The following is a 15,958-nucleotide window of genomic DNA, read 5'->3' as shown; positions in this document are numbered from 1 at the left end:
GATTGAGGTGTCATCCTCATAGATTTCTTTCAGCAAAGATTTTGGGGTTGTTGTTATTCAGTCACTAAGTCATGTCTGACTCATTGGGCCCCATGGACTGCAGCACGCCAGGCTTCCCTGTCCTTCACTATCTCCCAGAGTTTGTTCAAAGTCACGTCCATCGAGCGGTGATGCCATCCAACCATCTCGTCTTCTGTCATCCCCTTCTCCTTCTGCCTTCAATCTTTCCCAGCATCAGGGTCTTTTCTAGTGAGTCGTCTCTTCACATCAGGTGGCCAAAGTATCAGTGCTTCAACATCAGTCCTTCCAATGAATATTCAGGATTGATTTCCATTAGGATTGTTGTTTATATTACTATTATTTTCACCTGTGTATCCTGACCAACCGTGAAGATCTTCTGTCTCTGCTATTTCCACCCTAAAGCTATGTGTGTCTCACTGAAAATGTGTATTCTTACTCATTCAACTCATTTCTTTAAGACAGTTTTCAAGCATCTTTTCCATAATTTTAAGCATAGAACCCCTCCCTTATAACCCCACATCCCATGACCAGCTCTCACTGCCAAGGGAAGCAGAAGTAAAAGGTGAAGACATTGTTCAAACCCAGTCACTGGGAATGCTTACACACCAGTAAAAATATAACTAAAAGCCTGCCATAATTGATACACTTTTAGAACATTATTCCCACTGAACTTACTTATCGCAAAATTACAGTCTGCATTTCCTTAACACAGTGGGAGATCACGCAAAATAATTGGTCCTGCTGCATTATCAAAATACCATGCTAAAGATAAACCTCCAATCAAAAAGGTAATTAAGACCTAAATGTAAGTATATTCAATTACCTCTCAACACTGCTTTTGTAATTCTGGGAATTCTGCCCTCCGCCTGAGCTCCAGTTCAGCCTGGATTTTCTCTGAAGCACCGACAGGGGGTCGGAGCTACTGGGGGCAAGCTCTCACTTTCTCCTACCCGCTTCGGGGACACGGGTGCAATCAGAGGCGCCCAGCTCAGCGCGGAGGAAGAAGGGTGAGGCTCATGCCTGCAGAGAAACAGGCAGATTTATAAAAGCAGCCACTCCTGTCTGCTCAGCTGATGATGCTGTTAAGTGGAAAACAATTACAGTGTCTACATCTTTAATGTAGAAAACTAATGACAAGGAAAGACAGCAGACAGTTGGGGACTGCATTCTTAGGAAGGGACAGCCAGATTGTTCTGTGATTCTTAAATCATCACAGAATCGATGAGGGATGAACCTCGGAAGGGTTGTCATGATGGAGCTTCAAGTCGGGGAATTTAAATCTCATTTTTAGTTATGCCTCTGCTGTTTGTACTTTCAGAGCTATAACCATCAAATAGAATAATAACTACTGCTCTTTAAAGAGCAAAGTGAAAACAAGATTTGATGATCACTCCAAATACTTCTTAAATCTAAATTCCATCCATTATGTTGGGTTAAGAAGAGAGACAGCAGAAATTTCCTTTAAAAATGCATACACTTTCCTAAGAGAGAGATCAGATACACGTTTTCTCATCACTGAGAAACAGCGAGGACATGATATCAGCTCATGTTAAAGCTTATAATGGAAGGACACAAAGATTAAAAGCATACATCCTTTTATAAATAGGTCTTTTTCTGGGTTATAAAGTTGATTCACATTTTCTGTAGGAAATATGTAAAGTACAGGAAGTGCAAACAGAAACATGACTTCTTTGTAGCTTTCTGGTAGTCTTTTCTGTGGTTTATATATGTACATATTTTCTAATAATATTTCTTTCAGAATACACAGTTTTCACCTGTATCTGAGTGTTTACACTGATATTGAGCATTTTCCACATCACTGTTTAGATTTTGACACAACAGAAATTCCCAGAGGCATTTCAACTTCTTGCAGAGATGAAGAGACCGGAGGGTCTTGAATCACAGTCACTACAAGACAAAAACATTTTGGGGGTTTTTAGATAAATAATATGTTTTAGTCATTACCTCCATTAGAATGACCTGCTATTCAACAGTAATCTCTCAAACCAAGACTTTCTGGAATCCTGTTTTCTTACATGTGTGGTTCAAGACTATTGTAAATTGATTGCGCGCTCGCTCTCTGTCTTTCTCTCTCCGCCTCTCTCTCCTTTCTTTTCCTCAGTGCCTGGAGTTAATCTTTCTGAGCTGTAACAAGAGCTATTTGAAAAAAAATTAAAAAAGCAGCACATTCAAGAAGAAAAAAAAAGAACTATTTGAGATAAAAACAGTGTGGGGGAAAAATTGAAAATCCTAAAAGGTACTTGATCTTAAATGTCTCCATCCTTTTGGCAATGAGAGTGGAACAGGTGGAAAATGCCTTAAAAGGTGGGTTTCTACATAGGGTTGATGTAACTGTAGATCCATAAAAGAAACGATGGCTCAATGATAAAAAGTCCAGGGTTTTCAGAAGTTCTCTGCTGTCCATGGCATTTAGTGTCAGCAATCTCTCAACCATACAAAGAAGCACACGATGGATACCAGGCAATACTCCACTCTAAGGGTCACCCTGGGGTTAGCAAGGGAACTGAAGGGAAGTGAAATGCAAATATCTAACTGGGGGAAATAATTGAGACTAAAATGTTGAAAAACTCCCAGAACGAGTGTAACTTTCTGTAATGGGTCTGTCTTGAAGAGCCTTTCATTTATCTATTCATTCAATACCTAGTTTGAATAAACCTCTTAAATATCACAGTTACAGACTCTGCATCAAAGCTACAAAAATTCTGTCTATGGCCTATTTTTGTATAGCTTGGAAACTGAGAATTGCTTTTAAATTTTTTAAAAGCTTTATTTTATATTGGAGTAGAGTTGATGAACAATGTTAGGATAGTTTGAGGTGTACAGCAAAGTGATTCAGTTATACATATACATGGAACTATTCTTTCTCAATTTTTTTTCCCATTTAGGTTATTACAGGATATTGAGCAGAGTTCCCAGTGCTATACAGTGAGTCCTTTTTGCTTATCTATTTTAAACATAATACATGACAATCCCAAACTCCCAAATGTAAAAAGAAAGGAAGAAAGCAAAAAAGGAAGGAGAAAAGAACATGCAACAGAAATACTATATGATTCACAAAGCCTACAGTAGTTACTGTCTGATAATAAGGCAAATAAATAATGGACTTATAGATCTGAAATAATAAACTTACTTTTGTTTGCAGACACCATGTACATCTAGATAAAAATTAGTTACAGGAACTAATACATGAATTTATTATGTTCACTTGATGCAAGGTCTATGGAAAAACTGTATTCCTATATACTGACTAGGAATAATTGGAAACGAAAACTTGAATACCATTTATAATACTTTGTAAACATGACATTTTAAAAAGTATAACTAGGAAAACACTTGTGGATTCATGTGCTGAAAACTAAAATATCAATGAAAACAAGTTAAATTAATAGGTGAGTCACGTTAATGGATTGAAATGATTCATATTGTTAAGAAGTCAACTCTCCCCTCATTGCTCTGTGTACTTCATTTCAATGAAAATTCTAACAGGCTGTTTCAGTAGAAATTAACCCCAAAATGATGAACCCTAAAATCCTTCCTTCATGAAAGTACTTAAGATAGTCACTTCCCATTGACTTCCACTGTACTGGTTTTATAAACACCTGCTTATAGTCTGAAAGACTTGCTCTTAAATCTGATTACAGTTTCTGATTTCCCTCTGCTGATCTGGAAGACAGCAAGACCGGCACCCAACAGTCACCATGATCATATCTTAAAAGGATCTCAAATCATGATACTATTCTTCACATTCTGTCATTCCTCATGGCCCAGGAGATGAATTATAGTCATCACTCTTGTGTTTGCAGCTCTTTGCGCAGTGGTCTGAACCCACCCAGGCCGTATATCTCGTGACTTCTGTCTATCCTAGTCCAGTCCATGAATACACACCACATGTGTTCTCAGTGCAGACTCACACGTATTTTTGGTCTCTGAGAATTTCACTCTCTTTTAAACATGTTAATTAATGTCTAACCATCCTAATTCTACCACCCTTCAGGGCTTAGCTCAGTTTTACATTCTTTCAATGTAAGAATGTATTTCCACAGCAGTTCTGGAAGCAAATTCACAGTTTGCTGTTTCACACAATGGTTTATCTCTGCTCAGAGAGTATTTCCTAAGTGGACCGCACAGAATCCAAGGGTCAACTTGGTCAAGAAAGTATTAAACCTAGTACAAAGAATAGCTAAAATGAACACTTCAGGTTTTCCTAAATGTGAAAGGATAGATTCCAAACACATAACAGAAAAAAGAGGCAAATGAAACATTGATTATTTACATTCCCATTTACTAAAATTCTTTAATTCAAAATGTATCCTTCAAATGTAAATGGTCATTAAAAAAAAAAAAAACAACTTCCTTTCACTGAATTCAGTTCAGTTCAGTCACTCAGTCATGTCTGACTCTTTGCAACCCCACGAACCACAGCACACCAGGCCTCCCTGTCCATCACCAACTCCCAGAGTCCACCCAAACCCATGTCCATTGAGTTGGCAATGCCATCCAACCATCTCATCCTCTGTCGTCCCCTTCTCCTCCTGCCCTCAATCCTTCCCAGCATCAGGGTCTTTTCCAATGAGTCAGCTCTTTGCATCAGGTGGCCAAAGTATTGGAGTTTCAGCTTCAACATCCGTCCTTCCAATGAATTACTTCCTTGAATATCCTTCATTGAATTACTTGAGAATATATGTCAACATGGCTTTTTACTCTCAGAGCTGTTTTTTAAAGTTGATGAAAACCTTGTATCAAGTAGTGAGTTTCGATTTTGAATTGGAGGATATTGTTAATCTAAAAAAAGAATAATAAGCTTATTGGGAAAGATTATACTTGTGTCACAGAGGAAACTTTTCACTGAAAACACACTCTTCGTATTGGGGTGAAGATCACATACTCAGACAAAGGAAGTGCTTCAGTGGACAACTTATAACTGGTCATGGGGTTGACTTTGGGTTCCCATACACATCAAGTCTAAACAACTTGAGACACTATGAGCAGGATGTAGAATAAGTGAGTTGAAAAACAGTGTCGTGTTCCCAAAGCTAGAATAAATGGGTCTGGGAACAAAAGATGTGGAGAATGTTGGTCTCTCACAGTCACTTCGAGGCGCAGATTCACACTGACAGGTTGTCCCCACCATTGGAGACAAGGGTCCCTGCTTGCCCCTCACTTGAACAAGCTCACAAGTACTGGGAAGGCATCTCCAGGGGCAGATGTGTGTCCATGATCCTGGCTCTCATCATCACACAGACTCTCCTGGGAGGGTGTTCTGTATGCCCTCTACTGAAGGACTCATGGGGAATAGACTCACTATTGCCAAGAAAAAGTTACCTTTAAGTGCACCTCTGTATTCACTCTTTTCCTGGTAAACTATCTTTATTCACTAGCCTGCTTATCAGATAACCACATCAGTTATTCACCCTCAGCCCACATCCTCGTCTCAGTGTTACTTTCAGGGGAGCCTAAATGTTCTGTCTAATGGCTTGGGAAAAATAAAAATTATATAGTCCCATTTTTGTCAGTGCTGTTAATCTGACCACTATATATCTCGATATTTCAGATTTTAACCAGACAGGTTCATCCTCATCTCCATGTCCTCCCTACCTCCCAGAGGACAGCTCTCCTGGAAATGGTGGCAAATGCTCAATAATTTACTGCTGAGATGACACATGGACTATTAGGGTGGAAGAAGACAGGAGAAGCCATGCTCTTTAAGCATCCAAGAGCAGGAAAAGTAATAGATGTCTGAAAGTGATAAAATTATAAATATACATGAAGTCAGCTACAAGACTATTGAAACATGGACTACACTTCTGATGTTTCCACGAAACTGTTCAAAGTGGTATTTCCATCAAGTTGGAAAGTAAAAATAAAGAAATGCCAAAAATGATTTGTATGATCCAACAGGTAAGACCACTTGCTCTGGGATAACACAGGAAGAACCGGTCTCCTGTTTCTCAGAATCAGCCCTCAGCCTCCGCTCCCAACCCCGCCATGCAGCCTCAGTTGGCTGTACCTGGGTAGGACCCCAGTGATTGACTCAGTTACAGCCTGACAGCTGGAGGAGCCGTTACCCCAGCTAAAGAAAGGAATTTTCTTAGAGTGGGACAGTGGTTTCATTTGGGTAAATTAGATTTGAATGGCATGGTATCTGTTGCTTAAATATCCCTGCTCATCAAAAAGAAAGGCACCTGAATATGGATTTGAGGAAGGAAAAAGTGATCGTACTGGAGACAGACATGATGGGCCGTGAGATGTATTATGAAGATCATCAACTCCTAAAATGCAGTGACTGGCCAACTGTCCTGGACCGAATCAGGATCTCCTGACCTCCCACTGACCTGAGACCCAGGACTAGAGTCAGAATAGATTCTGCTGCCTCCGCCTTTCAGAGGTCGTTATCTAGAAGGTTTGGGGGAAGCCACCTGCTTCCTGTAAATTGGAATTACTGTTGAGTATTTGGAAGATAAGCACTGTCAAGTAAAGAAATTCATCTAGCTATTTGAGGAATATGATTGCCATTTGCTTCCCTGGTGGTGCTAGTGTTAAGTAATCCACCTGCCAATGCAGAAAACCCAGGTTCGATCCCTGGGTCGGGAGGATTCCCTGGGGAAGGAAATAGCAACCTACTCCGGTATTCTTGCCTGGAGAATTCTGAGGATAGAGGAGCCTGGCAGGCTACAGTCAGTGGGATCTCAAAGAGGCGGACATAACTGACTGACTTAGCTTGCATGCATAGTTGATTAATAATTTGTGATAATTTCAAGTGTACAGCAAAGTGACTCAGTTATACACATACATGTATCTATTCTTTGTCAAATTCTTTTCCCATTTATGTTGTTACATAATACTGACCAACGTTCCCTGTGCTATACAGTAGGTCCTTGTTTGGTTATCCAGAAGAAATTCTTCACATATGAAAAGAGGGTCCATATAGTCTGAAAAAGTATTAAAAGTAGTTGATTTTATTTACATGGTTTAAAAAAAATGGCTTCATGAAAGATCATTTTCTACAATTTAACAACAAAACTAAATATAACCAGTGACTTCTCTTCACCCTTCCAATCTTTCAGAACTCGATTTGTAATATAATTTTCACACCTTCTCATTAACCTACTATCACTAAACAAGGCTCATACACCTGTACAGGGATGAATTAAAATTCTATAGCTGAATATGTCAAGTGACTATGACCTGAACAGATGGAGTTTATAATCTAAATTTTAAAAGAAAATAAAAGGATTTTAGAAAATGAATGCATAAGAAACAATTTTAAATGACAATTATCAAGCCTGACATCCATCATAATACATTTGTTGTTATTGTTCAGTAACTCAGTCATGCCCGACTCTTTGTGACCCCATGGACTGCAGCATTCCAGGATTCCCTGTTCTTCACCATCGCCCAGAGCTTGCTCAAACTTGTGTCCAGTGAGTCAGTGATGCCATCCAACCATCTCATCCTCTGTCATCTCCTTCTCTTCCTGCCTTCAAAATTTCCCAGCATCAGGGTCTTTTCTAATGAGTTGGCCCTTCACATCAGGTGGCCGAAGTACTGGAGCTTCAGCAACAGTTCTTCTAATGAATATTCAGGATTGATTTCCTTTAGGATTGACTGGTTTGATCTCCTTGCAGTCCAAGGGACTCTCAAGAGTCTTCTCCAGCACCACAGTTTAAAAGCATCAATTCTTTGGCATTCAACCTTTTTTATGGTCCAAATCTCTCATCCGCACATGACTACTGGAAAAACCATAGCTTTTACCATATGGACCTTTGTTGGCAAAGTGATGTCTCTGATTTTTAATATGCTGTCTAGGTTGGTCATAACTTTTCTTCCAAGGAGCAAGTATCTTTTAATTTCATGGCTGCAGTCACTATCTACAGCAATTTTGGAGCCCACGAAAATAAAATCTGTCCCTGTTTCCCCACCTAGTTGCCATGAAGTGATGGGACCAGATGCCATGATCTTAGGTTTTTGAATTGTTACTATTTAAAATACTTCTTCAATAAATAGGAGTTAATTTTTCCACTAGTTAAATCATTTACAGAAAAAAAAAAAATTGACATCTGAACCCAGTTTTCTCAGTGAAGTGGCAATTTCTGTAAAACTTTTTAAAAAATTATTATTAATTCACGAAAGAAATGACTGCCACACTAAAAAAATGTAACAATTGTTTAACAAATAGACCATATGTTAAATTAAATTTTACAAAGACTTTTTTCTTTTGACCACACCTCACAACATGTGGGATCTTAATTCCCCGACCAGGGATTGAACTCATGCCCCCTGCATTGGAAGCACAGAGTCTCATGAAACGCTCACTTTAACAATGTTTTTTGTTTTGTTTTGTTTTTTAGAATAACATCTTTAAAATGCCATATGGTAGCACATTCTTCCCAAGTGGAGGATGTCGGCTCAGGGAATCAAGTTGTCTCGTCACCAGATCGCAGACACCCCTGTGATAAACATCTCCCCAAGGTTCAGCGTAAAGTCCACATCTCTCTAAGGACTCTCACATCATCAGGAAATTACAGTGACTTGTTACTTGACAAGCAAATCAGTAGAGACACTGTGGGAAGCTTTAGGCTAGGAGGCAAGTCATTCAAACTCAAGTCACATTGTTATCTGACAGCAGTGACTTTTCTTAATTATCATCAGTTTTGGTCCAAGACCATCATCTCCAAAATGTTAAAACTGACTTCATTCCCCACCTTCCTCAGAGCTACCTGTGAGAGGGTCCTTGGATTGCATCCTGAACACTGACACTTTTCTCCTCCCAGATAAAGTTTGCTATAGCCAATCTGATCTCTAGTCTAGCTATTTTATGACTGGGAAAAAAATCTAATACAAATTAACAGAAAGATTTAGTGCTGACAGATGGGTTCTGAGTACTTGGAGCTCTCTGATACCTGCTCAAAGATGTAGGCTACTCCGCCATCATTTTCATTCATTGAATGTCAACAGTCAGGCACAGAAGCAGAACATGGTGTACGAAAAAGCTGCCACTTCTGTTTCATGAGCCTCTCACCACGGGTAAAACGAGGGTGGTGGATGGTAAGTTAGTTCTCTCTTTGATGTTCTCCTTCCCTGGGCTTCATTATGTTATCATTAACACTGATAGACCAAGATAGGCACTTTATGGTGGTTGCCAATTACCAAGCGATGGTGTGTTCTTCTTCTTATCAAACTGCAAAAAATAAATTATGCCCAGTTTCCTGAATCTGATATTTCTTTGAGATCTCTCTGTAACTGGAAATAGTCGTCTTGCCCTCCGAAGGAGAGACTTACTCACATAAAAGCTTCCATGAGGTTTTACTGAACACCAAGAAGCTTTAGTATTTACTTGGGTTTAAGGATTAAGGAAATCCCACTTCCAGAATGGTGGCACCAGGAACCTTGTGGATCCATTCCCTGTGAGACACCCATAACTGGTAGAAATTATTTAAACCTTTTTGAAATTTTTAACTGTCTGGAAGTTATCCTAAGGGCATACAGCAAATGAGGAAACATTTACTCAAGAAAATCTACTAAAGCTCAGTAAGAACATCAAGAGCCTGGTGCACTTAAGCCATAACTGCTCCACAATTTCTGCTCTCTCAGCTCAGTTGGAGGAAACTCCACTCCCAGGAGGACACCTCTCTGCTCAGACCCCAAGAGAGGAGTTGCAGAGCCCTACGTCAGGAAGGCAGCAGGTATGCAAAAGGTGAAAACATCTGCTTGTTCATCTGGAACCACAGGGGGAAAACAGAACCCTGACACCTGGGAGAAAAGCTGAAGCTAGGAATGTGAATTCCAGCAGTCAGGCTAAGAAAGATGACCCTGAGAGAAAAGCCTAGAACTTGTGTTTGCCATTGAATTTCCAAAGAGACGACCATCAAAGCTGTTGAACAGACAGACAAAATTTATTCAGCTCACTGCTCTAAAGGACAGTAACATCTTGGCTGAGTCTCAGCAGTATCTCAGAAGGGAAAAACAACAGGAAGACACTTATGTATCTAGGGCTTCAGCTGAGCGATGTAAAAGCTGACACCCAAGGTGGAGAACTGGTTGGGGTTCCAGAGAGTTTATGATAATAGCTTTGGGTGGTGAACATGGGAAGGTAGGGTCTTGAAACGAGTATTGATGAGTGATATGTTAGTCTTGAATGAGATGTAATATTTAGGTAGCATCACTTTCATAGCTCCCAGTAGGAGCGTTTCCTGGAGTGGATAACTGAGCTGCATTCGCCTGATTGCAAGAGTGTGTAGTGCAAAGTTAGGAAGTCGCCTTCATCCCAGAGTTGTTTATCATGGGGGTAGGGAAGTATGGTTAGCACAGAATTGCTGAACACGGGGAAAGTGAATTATACTGGTTTGAACTCTCAAAGTGAGGTCCCACTGTAAGAGAGATATTGGCAGATGTTCTTGATCTATAATGAATTTCAGAAAGGCCACAGTAGTAAATCCAGGAGACAGATATATATAGAGAGAGATGGAGTGAAAGATAAAGATGGAGGGAAGAGTCTTGACACTGACACAATGCCAGTTGTGCTGCTAAAAATTCACAAAATGAGCAGGCATTAAACAAGTGAACATAAAAACAAATTTGAAAACTGCCTACTCATGTCAATGATACATCTTCAGTCAATGTATAAAGAAACACAGGTGACCATCACTCTGGGGAGGTTCTGATCATCCTCACTGGTCACCACTGATGACCGAGGAGGAGCTTGTCTGGGACAGCAGGTCCTGTGCACAATGCCTCTCCTGGCACCAACCAGACATTCATCAGAGCCATGGTGACCTCAACCTTTAGAGTATGGGCACCTACAAATCTCTCCATGACTCATACTGGAAGGAGAAGAATCTCTGAATTTCTAGATGATGTACAGCTGAGGTCGGTATAGAGAGAAATAAATACAGGATCGTACAAATACTTCAAAGTCGATCTGAAAATACTGGGTTTACGTTTTATACCAAAAAAGTAGAACTATGACTCAGGTGATAGGCAACATGGGTTCTGTACTCTTTCATGAATGGAGTTAAGCCTTACAAAGCTGTGTCCACATTTCTTTCATAGACCTCTCAAAATAAAAGAAAGTGTGTGCTCAGTTGTGTCAGACTCTCTGTGACCCCATGGACTGTAGCCCATCAGGCTACTCTGTCCTTGGGATTCTCCATGCAAGAATACTGGAGTGGGTTGTCATGCCCTCCTCCAGGGGATCTTCCTGACCCAGGGATCAAACCCATGTCTCTGAATTCTCCTGCTCTGCCAAGCAGGTTCTTTACCACTACACCACCTGGGAAGTCCAATAAAAGAATAACAAATCAAATTTACAATTAATGGCATTTCTTGGTCAGCAATACAAGTGCAAAGTAAAAAAGACAGATTTAAGAGGACTTTAAATATAGGAATAACTTGGTAACATCCATAATCTGGAGACAGAGAGAAAGGGTTGTGGTGTAAAAAGCATTAAACTAAGAATAAAAGTACTAAACTGAAGTAAAGATACTTCGGCAACTTTCCTGTAAGTTTGCATAAACAGCTTTATCTCTGATCCTTAGTGCTTCACTTGGGTAATAGGAATATTGAATTCAATGGTCACTAAATTTATTCTAGATCTACAACATTGAAATTCAAACATATCCAAGCGTTCCAGTGAGAACAAAAAGAAACAGTGATACCAATGACAGAGATGAGAAAGCCAAAGCAAATTGTTTGGGAGAAGGGAAAAAGAGGCAAAAGCTATAATTTTGTTATGCTCACAGAGCCCAGATGATATGTAGTTAGTGATGGATACTAATGAATAGTTAGAAATTCTAATTGTTAAAGAGAGGTTATTTCTAGAAGTATAGTCATACCCCCCCCCCCAAAAAAAGCACTTAAGACTCAGAATAAACAAATGTTGTGAAGAAACAGTAAGTCCATGGTTGAATCCTGGCCAGTCTACTCACTTGAACATATCCTCAAGAGATACAAGTGTCTTCTGAGCAGAGATGAAAATAGGTATTTTGAAAACACTACCTGAATGATTTTAACATGTTCTCTCACGCTGTCTCTCATTTCATTGAAAATCATTGGTACATAGATGGGAAAAAAAAAAGAAACACTGTATCTAACTGAGGTCTTCAGAGGGTCTAAGGTTTTATTTTTTGTATGAGCTTATAAATTAGTCACAATTTCATGGTTGCCATCAGGAGACTCAAGACTCCTGAGTCTGAGACAAAGGACTTTACTAACCTCAGGAACTCTGTGTGGTCCTCCTTGCCCACAAGAATGACATGGATCCGTCTACATGGATGCCCACACACAGGGGGTTTCATTAAGGAAGAACTCAGAGCTTAAGGAACCCAAATGTTTTATAGTGGGCAATGAGCATGCGTGCCATTGGCTCCACAGTAAGACACCATCTCCACCATCCAAAATGGTCATGACTGAGACTTCCTTGAAAAGATAGTTCTAAAATAAGGGTAATTAATGCCTTATTTGCCAGTCATGCTGAAACATGGGCGATCCATGGAACTGCTGTTGCCCAATGAATGTTTCTCGTGTGAAACAGACACCACTTTAAAAAGACTTCAGTTGACTCATTTTTTCATACATTCCAAACTGGGAAATGTTGACATTTTAAATTATGAAAAAGTCCATGGGATACTGGTGCCTGAGAGAAAGTGAGAGAGACTGGTTGAGAGACTGGTTCATAGGAGAAAACGGAGAGAAATGTTTAAAACCTAACAAGCAGTTTTTGAATTTGTGGACCACAAATTTGAGTGAGGTAGAAAAGGATGCGTTTCATGTAACCTGAGAGGAGAGCTGGAGGTTTCATATTTAGTGACTGTGGCAGCTGGAAAGGGGTCCCCCAAATATGTGTTCTCCCAGGCACTCAGAATGTGACCTATTGCTCAAAATGTGCAGTAAGGGTCTCTGCAGGTGTCATTAGGTAAGGATGTCGAAGGCAACCATAGACTAGGTGGACCATAAACCCTATGACGAAAGTCTTTGTAATAGACAGATAGAGAAAGGAAGGTGACGTGACGATGTGGGCAGAGACAGCAGTGACCCAGCACAGAAATTCAAGGGAACCTAAGGATTGCCGGGAGCCACCAGAAACAATGAGAGAAGCATTGATGGACCATACATCTGAGCCTCCAAGGGGAGTCAACCTGTGACACCTGGATTTTGGAGTACGGGTCTCCAAAACTATGAAACAATGCATCTCCAGGGTGATTTGTCACTGACAGTGTGAGAGTACAGGGCGGGGGTAACTGTAGAGGAGCTGAACTTCGGTGGGGGCACAGCTATGGGGGCAGGGAGATGCAGTCAGGCTTGATCGTTGTGATGGATGAACACAGAAGCTGGGGACTTTACCCGCTCCCTTCCTACAATAACTGTTTGATGTCACTCTGCTTGGGAGGAACGTCCTGTACAACCGCTATTCGTTCCAAGACCTAGTGGTGCCAGAAGTAATTAGCAACGCATTTGTCAAAAACAGTCCCTCCATTCAGGTGTTAGAATTTGCCAGGAGCCCTGGGATGATTGTGTTTTGTAACAATGTGGGTTTGTGTATCAGAAAACACATCCACAACACCTTGGTTCTGAATTATTTTTATTTTGGAGGAGAAGAAAAGATTTTCTGTCTTTCTAAGGAAGGTAAGAGGGCTTCCCAGGTGGCTCAGATGGTAAAGAATCCACCTGCAGTGCGGGAGACCTGGGTTCCATCCCGGGGTGGGGAAGATCTCCTGGAGGAGGGCATGGCAACCCACTCCAATATTCTTGCCTGGAGAATCCCATGGACAGAGGAACCTGGCAGGCTACAGTCGGTGGGGTTGCAAAGAGTAGGACACCACTGAGCAACTAAGTACATAAATAAGGTAAGGATGTAGCAGCTTACAATTGTAGTACTTTCAGCGTTTGTGTAAAAAGTAACGCACAGAGTGCATCCAAATGTAGCCATGTAGAGTGGATGTGAGGGAAGAGAGAGATATGACATGACCCCTGCGATCTTGGCTTAGCCACTGCACCAGTGGTGCCCCATTAGAGAGAGGAGGTGTCCTGGGCTGACCCTGGATTGCGTAGGGGTGGGGAATGAAGACTCGTCAGGGACGTGCTACCCTTGAGCAACAGGGGAGCATAGTCCTTAGCTGGTAATCCCCCAGCATCAAGGAATTAGAAAGAAGGAGGGAACTGTCTGAAGTTGGCCTGTCACTGCCTGCTTCTGTCACCTCTACCAGCTCAGGCAATCTGCATGGCCCTGGTTTACACCATGGACACTCCAATGGTGGGGGTCCTGGTTAACATCCAAGGACACTCCAATGATGGGGGTCCTGGTTTACACCATGGACATTCCAATGGTGGGGACCCTGGTTTACACCATGGACACTCCAATGGTGGGGTCCCTGGTTTACACCATGGACACTCCAATGGTGGGGGTCCTGGTTAACATTCACGGACACTCCAATGTTGGGGGTCCTGGTTTACACCATGGACACTCAAATGGTGGGGGTCTTGGTTTATACCCATGGATACTCCGATGGTGGGGGCCCTGGTTTACACCATGGAGACTCCAATGGTGGGGTTCCTGGTTTACACCCATGGACACTCCAGTGGTGGGGACCCTGGTTTACACCATGGACACTCCAATGGTGGGGTTCCTGGTTTACACCCATGGACACTTCAATGGTGGGGCCCCTGGTAGTACCCATGGACACTTAAATGGTGGGGACCCTGGTTTATACCCATGGACACTCCACTATTGGGGGCCCTGGTTTACCCCATGGACAGTACAATGGGGGGGGTCCTATTTACAGCATTGACACCCCAATGGTGGGGGTCCTGGTTTACACCATGGACATCTCAATGGTGGGGCCTCTGGTTTATACCCATGGACACTCCAATGGTGGGGACCCTGGTTTACTCCCATGGACACTTCAATGGTGGGGTCCCTGGTTTACACCCATGGACACACCAGTGGTGGGGGCCCTGGTTTACACCATTGACACTCCAATGATGGGGGCCCTGGTTTACATCCATGGACACTCCAGTGGTGGGGGCCCTGGTTTACACCCATGGACACTCCAATGATGGGGGTCCTGGTTTACACCATTGACACTCCAATGGTGGGGTCCCTGGTTTACATCCATGGACACTCCAGTGATGGGGGCCCTGGTTTACACCCATGGACACTCCAATGATGGGGGTCCTGGTTTATACCATTGACACTCCAATGGTGGGGGTCCTGGTTTATACCCATGGACACTCCAGTGGCAGGGGCCCTAGTTTACACCCACAAACACTTCAATGGTGGGGCCAGGTGGAAAAACAGATCCCTGGACCATGGCGGACTAACTAATCCACTCCCATGTGATGTGTCTGCAGCGCCACCTGAAGCATCCTCTCCTCAGGGATCTTCTCCAGTTTCTTTTCACTCTCTTTTCTTTCATCTTTGGTTTTGGTCTTTTCTCTCCTAAGTTCTTCCTTGGTTGTTATTCTTTGGGGGACTGGTGGCTCCAGTAGTAATGCTTGTTCTACCCCTTATTAAGGACTTCGGGTGACTCTAAGCTTGGTAATTTCATAATAACATTTAGATCTTATATGCTCTGTCCCTATGTATCTGACAGGGAGATCATCGTGTTTTAGAAATGCAGGTCATCTTGGAAGCTGCTTCTGTTATGAATGAGGAGGCTGAGGTCCTGGGAACTTTCTCTGGTGAGACCCTGGCTCTGACATTGGGTCTCCCTGACTTGCAAACAGGTGCCACCACTGCCCAATGAGCCGATGTGCAGGCTTCCTTCTAGTCCTCAGACTGAAAACTATTCTATCATTTTTGCTAATAAAAGTCTCTAAAGAAATGAAAATGAGATAATTGACAGCAGTGCATTCTAGGCAGAGAACAGAGAATTTCAGCATTTTCCCCTGACTCTCTTCCCTGTTCCACCTGGACATTTAT

This window comes from Cervus elaphus, chromosome 23 (genome assembly GCF_910594005.1).
Source record: "Cervus elaphus chromosome 23, mCerEla1.1, whole genome shotgun sequence".
NCBI lineage: Eukaryota > Metazoa > Chordata > Mammalia > Artiodactyla > Cervidae > Cervus > Cervus elaphus.
This window is presented reverse-complemented; position numbering follows the sequence as displayed.